This window comes from Rutidosis leptorrhynchoides, chromosome 9, assembly GCF_046630445.1.
Source record: "Rutidosis leptorrhynchoides isolate AG116_Rl617_1_P2 chromosome 9, CSIRO_AGI_Rlap_v1, whole genome shotgun sequence".
Classification (NCBI taxonomy): domain Eukaryota; kingdom Viridiplantae; phylum Streptophyta; class Magnoliopsida; order Asterales; family Asteraceae; genus Rutidosis; species Rutidosis leptorrhynchoides.
This window is the reverse complement of record NC_092341.1, coordinates 6094234-6104068: the sequence shown is the minus strand read 5'-3', so window position 1 is coordinate 6104068 and position 9835 is coordinate 6094234. Positions and strand designations below refer to the sequence as shown.

The following is a 9835-nucleotide window of genomic DNA, read 5'->3' as shown; positions in this document are numbered from 1 at the left end:
TTTAAACTTAGTTTGTGCCGTAGTTATTTTTATATTTCTAGTTTTTAGGCTTTGCCGTAAAATCCCTTAAGTGCTTTTTCTTTAGATTAAGATTTAGGCGCTTTAGAATTTTACGACGTCGCTTATCGCTTTTGTATTTAATAAATTTTAGTGCCTAATTAAGTTATTGCCGTTTTGGATATAGAATTCCTTTAAGTTTTAATTCCTTTAGACGCAACTTTTAATATTTAGTTTTTAGACTTTTAAGTTTCGACGCTGCATTTTATTATTTTTCGACGATTATTTTTCGACCTTTTATTTTTCAACGTTTTTCGACGCACTCTTTTTCTTTCTTATTTCTCGACGCTCTAGTTTTTAGGACACAGAATTTTTTTTATTATTTTCTTTAAATTTTGACGAAAAAATATTTTAAGCGGTTAAATTGATAGACATCCAAATTTTCTGGTTCGTAGTAATAGTTGGATTTGTTAGTGGCGAGTTGTGGGCTTCTGATTTAAAGGGTCCTGGCTACCTGCTGCATCTATTGGCTATTCAAAACGTGGGTAAAATCAGAAAAGTCTATTAATTTGATAACTTATATAATTTTTTTTATTTTTATAACTAATAGGATATTCAGTGAATGCACCGAGCAAAACGTTCACCACCTTTCATACGTTCACCACCTGTAACCAGATCAAGACATCTAGCAAATATTATCACCGTTAATTTTTCTTTAGAATCATCATCTAGTCGAACAAGTACTCCAACTCAAATTTCCGATAATCCATTTTTTGCACCCGACTTCACAATTGAGAACCCGGAGGATATTCAGGGACAATTCAGAGATCCTGAACCACTAATATTTCCTCCGGAACCACAAATCATACAACCAGAGATTGTCGAGGAAGAAACCATTAAATCAGAATCCTCTAGTGATTCAGATTCAACAAATTCAATCATGGAAAATCAAGAACCTCTAAGTATGGAAGATCGAATGAGAGCTACACGCACGGGCCAAGGTCACGCCATTATTAAGCCAGATGTTAATGCGCCAGATTATGAAATCAAAGAACAAATCCTACACATGGTAACTAATCAATGCCAATTTAGTGGTACGCCGAAGGAAGATCCAAACGAACATCTTCGTACCTTTAATAGGATCTGTACTCTGTTTAAAATCAGAGAAGTTGAGGATGAACAGATCTATCTCATGTTATTTCCCTGGACTTTAAAGGGAGAAGCCAAAGATTGGTTAGAATCATTACCTGAAGGGGCGATTGATACATGGGATGTGTTAGTTGAGAAATTTCTTAAAAGATTCTTTCCGACATCTAAAGCCGTGAGACTTAAAGGAGAAATTGTTACGTTCACGCAAAAGCCAAATGAAACTCTATATGAGGCATGGACAAGATTTAGAAAGTTGTTGAGAGGATGTCCTCAACATGGTTTAGACACTTATCAAATAGTACAAATATTCTACCAAGGATGCGACATTACTACACGAAATGACATCGACATAGCAGCTGGTGGTTCCATTATGAAGAAAATCGCAACTGAAGCTTACAAAATTATTGATAACACTGCCTCCCACTCACATGAGTGGCACCAAGAAAAAGACATCGTTAGATCATCTAAAGCGACTAGAGCCGATTCTAGCCATGACTTTGATTCTGTTTCTGCAAAAATAGATGCTTTCGATAGACGAATGGAAAATATGACTAAAGATATTCACGCAATACGAATCAGTTGTGAGCAATGCGGTGGACCACACTTAACGAAAGATTGTCACATTGAGCAAACGATGGAACAACGTGAGAATGTTTCCTACATGAACCAAAGGCCAGGAAATAATTATCAAAATAATTATCAACCGCCAAGGCCAAACTTCAATCGAAATCAAAACATTCTTTACAATCCAAATGGACCCAACAACAACTCGTACAACCAACAAGGTCCTAATAACCAACCAACTCAAAACAACACTTTCAATCAACAAAGACCTAGCTTGTATAAACCATCACAACAAACCAAAGAGAAAAAGCCAAATCTGGAAGAAATGATGGCAGAGCTAATGGAACCTCAAACACAATTTATTACATCTCAAACTCAAACAAATGAGATGTTTGATCAGTCATTAAGAACTCAATAAGCTTCCATTTTGAATCTAGAAAAACACGTAGGTACTCTTGCTAGCATGATGAGTGAGAGGGAACAAGGAAAGCTACCGAGTAATACTGAAGTAAATCCTCGGAATGAGAATGTTAATATGGTGTCAACAAATTCTGAAAAACCATCATCAGAAGATGGGAAGGTTTTAGATGTGAGTAACAATGAAGAAGTTACAACACCACCACCACCCGATTATGTAAAGCTAGTGGTGGCACCATACAGACCACCCATCCCGTTTCCAAGAAAAGGAGTTGAGTATGAGCAAATGATAGGTAATAAAGTTTATGATACCTCTGGAAAGAAGAAGAAGAAGAATAAGAAAGTGCAAGAAACAAAAACCGTAAAGATAAACTCGGTGAAGACAGTTCCACCAAAACTTACACCCAAGTTGGGTGATCCGGGTGAATTTATTGTTCCTTGTCTACTTAGTGATTGTGTCAAGTATGATGCACTAGCAGATTTAGGTGCGAGTATAAGTGTTATGCCTCTTTCATTATATAAGAGATTAGGAGTAGGTGAGTTAAGTCCAACGAAAATGAGTGTTAGACTCTTTGATCAAACCATTAAGCACTCAGTTGGAATTGCTGACAACCTATCCGTTCAAGTAGGTAATTTAACCTTTCTAGTCGAATTTATTATCATTGACATAGAAGAGGACCCAAACATTCCTCTAATTTTAGGTCGACCATTCTTAGCGTTCACCGGGGCGTTATTTGATGTAAGAGAGGGTAGAATGACACTTAGTAATAATGAAAAATCGATCACCTTTGTGAGTCGAAAGTCTAAATCTCCACCAACCAAAACCGTTGAACTGATAAAAACGATCGATGAGAACCATATTGTTTTACCAACTCCAACGGTAGTGCTTAACAATAATAAAACGCCTAAGTGTGGGGAAGATGAAGTAACACCTAATTATGACTTGATAACAAAGAACCCCGTTGTTGATACGAAATTAAATGACCCCGTTATTAATAGTTCAATGAAGAAACTTATTAAACGGATTCGTGATGCTAGAACCAAGGGGAACTTTAAGTTATGTAACCGGTTAGCATCCAATCAAGCGCCTAAAGAAAAGGTGAAACTAATTGAATTTGTGGATATTACACAGGAATCCGACCAATGGCTTAAAGCAAAAGTCACAGATATGCAAGTTGATTATGGTCCAAGAGAAATTGATGATGAAGTTAATCACAATTTTGACACCACAGCTACCTAAGTGTGGTGAGATTCAAATGTTCTAAAAAGAAAATGCTGTCTAGAGTTAGTTGTTCTGTTCTTGTGTAGTTTCGAGAATGGAATCCGATTGGTCTTTGATAATGCTAAAAACGAACATATATTTCATAGCATTATTCCTCAAGAAAGACAAGCTTTTAGTTGCAATTGTTCTATTTACAAGTGATATTCGTTTAAATAATAAAAGGTGAAGACAAAAGACAGATTCGACAAATTGAAGACGCAAAGGTCCAAAAAGCTCAAAAGTACAAAATACAATCAAAGTGGTTCCAATTATTGATAAGAAACGTCTCGAAATTATAAGAGTACAAGATTCAAATCGCAAAGTACAAGATATTAAATTGTAAGCAAGGACGTTCGAAAATCCGAGACCGGGACCAGAGTCAACTCTCAACGCTCGATGCAATGGACTAAAAATTACAAGTTAACTATGTATATAAATATAATATAATATATAATTAATTATATAAATTATATATATATATATATATATTATATTTATATAAAAATCCGTCGGCAAGAAAGGAGCCAAAATGGAGTGAGCTGTAAAATCAAACTCCGCGACTCGCGGAGTTTGAAGAGGAAAATTGCCGCGAGTCGCAGAGATTCCCTGGACTCAAATCCTTATAAAAGGCAACGCAGTTTGATCATTTTTAATATCCTAAAATCTATCTCTCTCTCTCTCTCTCTCAATATATACATAAATATATATATATATAATTTATATTTTAATTTTAATTTTAATTTTAAATCCTAATAATAAGGGTATGTTAGCGAATGTTGTAAGGGTGTAAGTCGAAATTCTATCCGTGTAACGCTACGCTATTTTTAATCATTGTAAGTTATGTTTATATTATTTTCATTAATGTCTCGTAGCTAAGTTATTATTATGCTTATTTAAAACGAAGTAATCATGATGTTGGGCTAATTATTAAAATTGGGTAATTGGGCTTTGTACCATAATTGGGGTTTGGACAAAAGAACGACACTTGTGGAAATTAGACTATGGGATATTAATGGGCTTTATATTTGTTTAACTAAATGATAGTTTGTTAATTTTAATATAAAGATTTACAATTGGACGTCCCTATAAATAACCATATACACTCAATCGAACACGATGGGCGGGATATTTATATGTACGAATAATCGTTCATTTAACCGGACACGGGAATGGATTAATAGTCACTAGAAGTATTAAAGCAGGGGTGAAATTATGTACAAGGACACTTGGCATAATTGATAACAAAGTATTAAAACCTTGGGTTACACGCAGTCGATATCCTGGTGTAATTATTAAACAAAGTAATAAAACCTTGTTACAGTTTAAGTCGCCAATTAATTGGAATATTTCACTTCGGGTATAAGGATAATTTGACGAGGACACTCGCACTTTATATTTGTGACTGATGGACTGTTATGGACAAAAACCAGATGGACATATTAAATAATCCAGGACAAAGGACAATTAACCCATGGGCATAAAACTAAAATCAACACGTCAAACATCATGATTACGGAAGTTTAAATAAGCATAATTCTTTTATTTCATATTTAATTTCCTTTATTTTATATTTAATTGCACTTCTAATTATCGCACTTTTATTTATTGTTATTGTATTTAATTACACTTTTAATTATCGTACTTTTTAATTATCGCAATTTTATTTTATCGCACTTTTATTTATCGCAATTTCATTATCATTATTTACTTTACGTTTTAAATTAAGTTATATTTATTTTTAATATTTTACATTAGGTTTTAACTGCGACTAAGTTTTTAAAATCGACAAACCGGTCATTAAACGGTAAAAACCCCCTTTAAAATAATAATATTACTTTTATATATATTTGTATTTTTATAAATTAAAACTAATATAGCGTTAAGCTTTGTTTAAAGATTTTTTTCTCAGTGGAACGAACCGGACTTACTAAAAACTACACTACTGTACGATTAGGTACACTACCTATAAGTGTTGTAGCAAGGTTTAAGTATATACATTCTATAAATAAATAAATATCTTGTGTAAAATTGTATCGTATTTAATAGTATTTCCTTGTAAAATTTAATAGTATTTTATACCCCTTAGCTTTGACATCAAGTATTTTTGGCGCCGCTGCCGGGGAAAATCTAGCTTAAAAGCCGGAAGCGCAACGCTAAATATAAAAAAAAAAGGATTTTTATTTTTAGTTTACTTTTATAAAAATACGTTTTTGTAAAAATACGTTTTAATCATTCGAAAACATAAAAAGAAAACAAAAATATAAATATTTTTAAGAGTTTGTTAAATATTTAAGTTTTATAAAGTTTCTTTATTTTTATTTTATAAAAATATAAGTTTTATTTAAATATTTTGTGTTTATTTAAAACATATAAAAAAATTTTAAAAAACCGAAAAAAAAATATACATATAAATCTAGTTTTAAGATTTTTATTTATAAAATTATAAAGTATTTCTATTTTTATTTTAATTTTAAAAAAAAACATAAGTTTTTATTTAATTAATATAAATATTTTATATAAATACTAAAAACAGAAAAATAAAAAATATATATATAAATAAATAAAAACCTGTCGAACAAAAACCTGCACCTGAGTTGAATTTTCATCCACCGCGACTCGCGGTGTTTATTTCCAGGTGGCACCGCGACTCGCGGAGCCGTCTGACATGGGTTACACAGAAACCCTAACAGCATCTTTACGGAGTAATTATTATTATTAATTTTTAATTAAACCCTAATTAGGTTTTGTTAATTTATTATTTAGTTAGTTTTTTAAATTTAATTTATATATTTAGTTTAATTAGTTTAATTAATTTATAAAATTAATAGTTTTATAAAATAAATAATATAAAAATAATATTTTTATAAAAAAATTGCACTTTTTACAAATTTTAGTATATTTTTATATTTTATTCCTTTTTATTTGTTTTAGCGTAATTTTTATTTTTTTTCGTTCGTATTTAGTTTTAAATATAATTTTTGCCGTAGCTTATTTTTACTTCTAAATTTTTAGGCTTTGCCGTAAAATCCTTTAAGTGCTTTTTCTTTAGACTAAGATTTATGTGCTTTAGAATTTTGCGACGCCTTTTTAAGTTTTAGTACCTTTTTAAGTTATTTCCATTTGGAATATAGTTTTACTTTTAAGCTTTAATATTTTTAGACGCAACTTTTAATTTTTAGTTTTTAGTTCCTTTTTAAGTTTTAACGCGCTACTTTCTTATTTTTATTTTTGGACGCCTTTTACCTATGTATCAATTATCACTCCAATTAGTAATCTCAATTTGCAATTTTAATTTTAAGTTAGTGATAGTAATAAGGTTGGGTTAGTCGAGTGTTTTTAAGTTTTATAAGTCTCTCTTTTTCTTTCTTATTTTTTGACGCCTTTTATTTTTCAATTTTTTTTCTTTTTCGACCTTTTTCGACGCGCTCTTTTTCTTTCTTATTTCTCGCAATTCTAGTTTTAGGACATAGATTTTTATTCTACTTCTTATCTAAATTTCTTAAAATTACAAAAATTTATTTTAAGTGGTTAAATTGATAGACATCAAAATTTTATGGTTCGTAGTAATAGTTGGATTTGTACGTGGACCGGGTTATTGGAGCCAAACAGTCCTCAATTATATTGAGACCAAACGAATCCTGCCCCTCTGCTGCATCTTTTGACTATTCGAAACGTGGGCAAAATCAGAAAATTCTATTAATTGGATAACTTATATAATTTTTCTTTCCTTTTAAAAACTAATAGGATATTCAGTGAATGCACCGAGCAAGACGTTCACCACCTTTTGTACGTTCACCGCCTGTAACTCGATCAAGACATTTAACAAATATTACCGCCCTTGATTTTCTTTTAGAATCGTCATCCAGTCGACCAAGTACTCCAATTCAAATTTCTGATAATCCATTTTTTGAACCCGACCTCACAATTGAGAATCCGGAGAATATTCAGGGACAATTCATAGATCCTGAACCATTAATTTTTCCTCCGGATCCACCAATCATTCAAACAGAGGATATTGAGAAACGAACCATTAAATCAGAATCCTTTATTGATTCAGATTCAACAAATTCAATTATGGAAAATCTGGAACCTTTAAGTATGGAAGACCGAATGAGAGCTAAACGCACTGGCCAAGGTCACGCAATTACTCATCCAGACATTAATGCGCCAGATTATGAAATCAAAGGACAAATTCTACATATGGTAACTAATCAATGCAAATTTAGTGGTGCGCCGAAGGAAGATCCAAATGAACATCTTCGTACCTTTAATAGGATCTGCACACTATTTAAAATCCAAGAAGTTGAAGATGAACAGATATATCTCATGTTATTTCCCTGGACTTTAAAGGGAGAAGCCAAAGATTGGTTGGAATCGTTACCTGAAGGGGCGATCGATACATGGGATGTTTTAGTTAAAAATTTTCTTAAACAATTCTTTCCGGCATCTAAAACCGTAAGACTTCAAGGAGAAATTGTTACGTTCACACAGAAACCAAATGAAACTCTATATGAGGCGTGGACAAGATTTGGAAAGTTATTGAGAGGATGTCCGCAACATGGTTTAGACACCTGTCAAATAGTACAAATATTCTACCAAGGATGCGACATCACTACAAGGAAAGACATCGATATAGCAGCTGGTGGTTCTATTATGAAGAAAACCGAAACTGATGCTTACAAAATTATTGATAACACTGCTTCCCACTCACATGAGTGGAACCAAGAAAAAGATATCGTTAGATCATCTAAAGCAGCTAGAGCCGATTCTAGCCATGACTTAGATTCCATTTCTGCAAAGATAGATGCTGTCGAGAGACGTATGGAAAAGATGACTAAAGATATCCACTCAATACGAATTAGTTGTGAGCAGTGTGGAGGACCACGTTTGACAAAAGATTGTCTCAGTATTGAGCTAACAATGGAACAAAGAGAGAATATTTCATATATAAACCAAAGGCCTGGAAATAATTATCAGAATAATTATCAACCGCCAAGACCAATTTACAATCAAAACCAGAATTATAACCGAAATGTTCCATACAACAACCAACAAGGTCCTAGTAATCAACAAGTATCCAACAATACTTACAATCAGCAAACACCTAATTTTCAAAACAAACCACCACAAACCGATGATAAAAATCCGAATTTAGAAGATATGATGACAAAGCTAGTTGAAACTCAAACGCAGTTTTTCACATCTCAAAAACAAACTAATGAACAAAATGCTCAAGCATTTAGAAATCAACAAGCTTCTATTCAAAATTTGGAACAAGAAGTAAGTAACCTAGCAAGGTTAATAGGTGAAAGAAAACCGGGAAGTTTACCTAGTGATACAAATGCTAACCCCCGGAATGAAACAGCTAAAGCCATTACCACAAGAAGTGGTACAACACTTAAACCACCTGAAATACCTGTAACTTCTGATGAAGCTATTCCTACTCCACAAGAATCACAACCTAAACAAGATAAGGAAAAAGAACCGGTAGTTGAAAAGGTTAATGAAGATAACACAATTAAGGCTAAACCTTATGTTAAACCATACCAACCACCACTTCCTTACCCAAGTAAAATGAAAAAAGAGAAACTTGAAGCCGAGCAATCCAAATTCTTGGATATGTTTAAACAGATAAATGTCAATCTTCCTTTCATTGATGTAATTTTAGGAATGCCTAGATATGCTAAATTTCTGAAAGATCTAATAACGAATAGAAAGAAAATGGAAGAACTCTCGGTCGTTACTATGAATGCTAATTGTTCTGCAGTACTGTTGAATAAGATACCAGAAAAATTATCTGATCCAGGAAGTTTCACAATTCCATATTTTCTGGGTAGTCTTAGTTCAATAGAAGCATTGGCAGACTTAGGTGCTAGTATAAATCTAATGCCGTATTCACTATACGCTAAACTAGACCTTGGAAAATTGAAACCAACAAGAATAAGTATACAACTAGCCGATCGATCAATAAAATATCCTAGAGGGATAATGGAGAACATGCTAGTTAAAGTTGGTACTTTAGTATTTCCAGTAGATTTTGTTGTTCTGGACATGGAAGAAGATTCTCAAGTTCCTCTCATATTAGGAAGACCATTCTTAAACACGGCTAAAGCAATGATAGACTTGTTCGGTAAGAAACTGACCCTAAGTATAGAGGATGAGAGTGTTACCTTTTCAGTTGATAGAGCAATGCAACAACCGCAATCTGCAGATGATACATGTTATTATATTCAAACTATAGATTCACATGCAGAATTGTTAGAAGAATTTCTAGAATTACAAGGAACAGGAGAATGTTCTTTAGGAGAAGGAACTGAACCAACTGATGAAGTTGAAATGTTAGCTACACTAATGGCTAATGGATATGAACCAACAACAGAAGAAATTCAAATGCTAAAAGAAGAAGACAGATATCGATATAAATCATCGATAGAAGAACCTCCGACA

The 9835-nt window shown here is 32.6% G+C and overlaps 1 non-coding gene across 1 annotated transcript; it reads right to left on the bottom strand.

The window, feature by feature from the left end:
- Nucleotides 1-1321: 1321 nt before the first annotated feature.
- On the bottom strand, nucleotides 1322-1428 carry LOC139869689 (small nucleolar RNA R71). Its single transcript, XR_011766272.1, has one exon. It is a non-coding gene; the product is annotated as a small nucleolar RNA R71 (small nucleolar RNA).
- Nucleotides 1429-9835: the final 8407 nt, after the last annotated feature.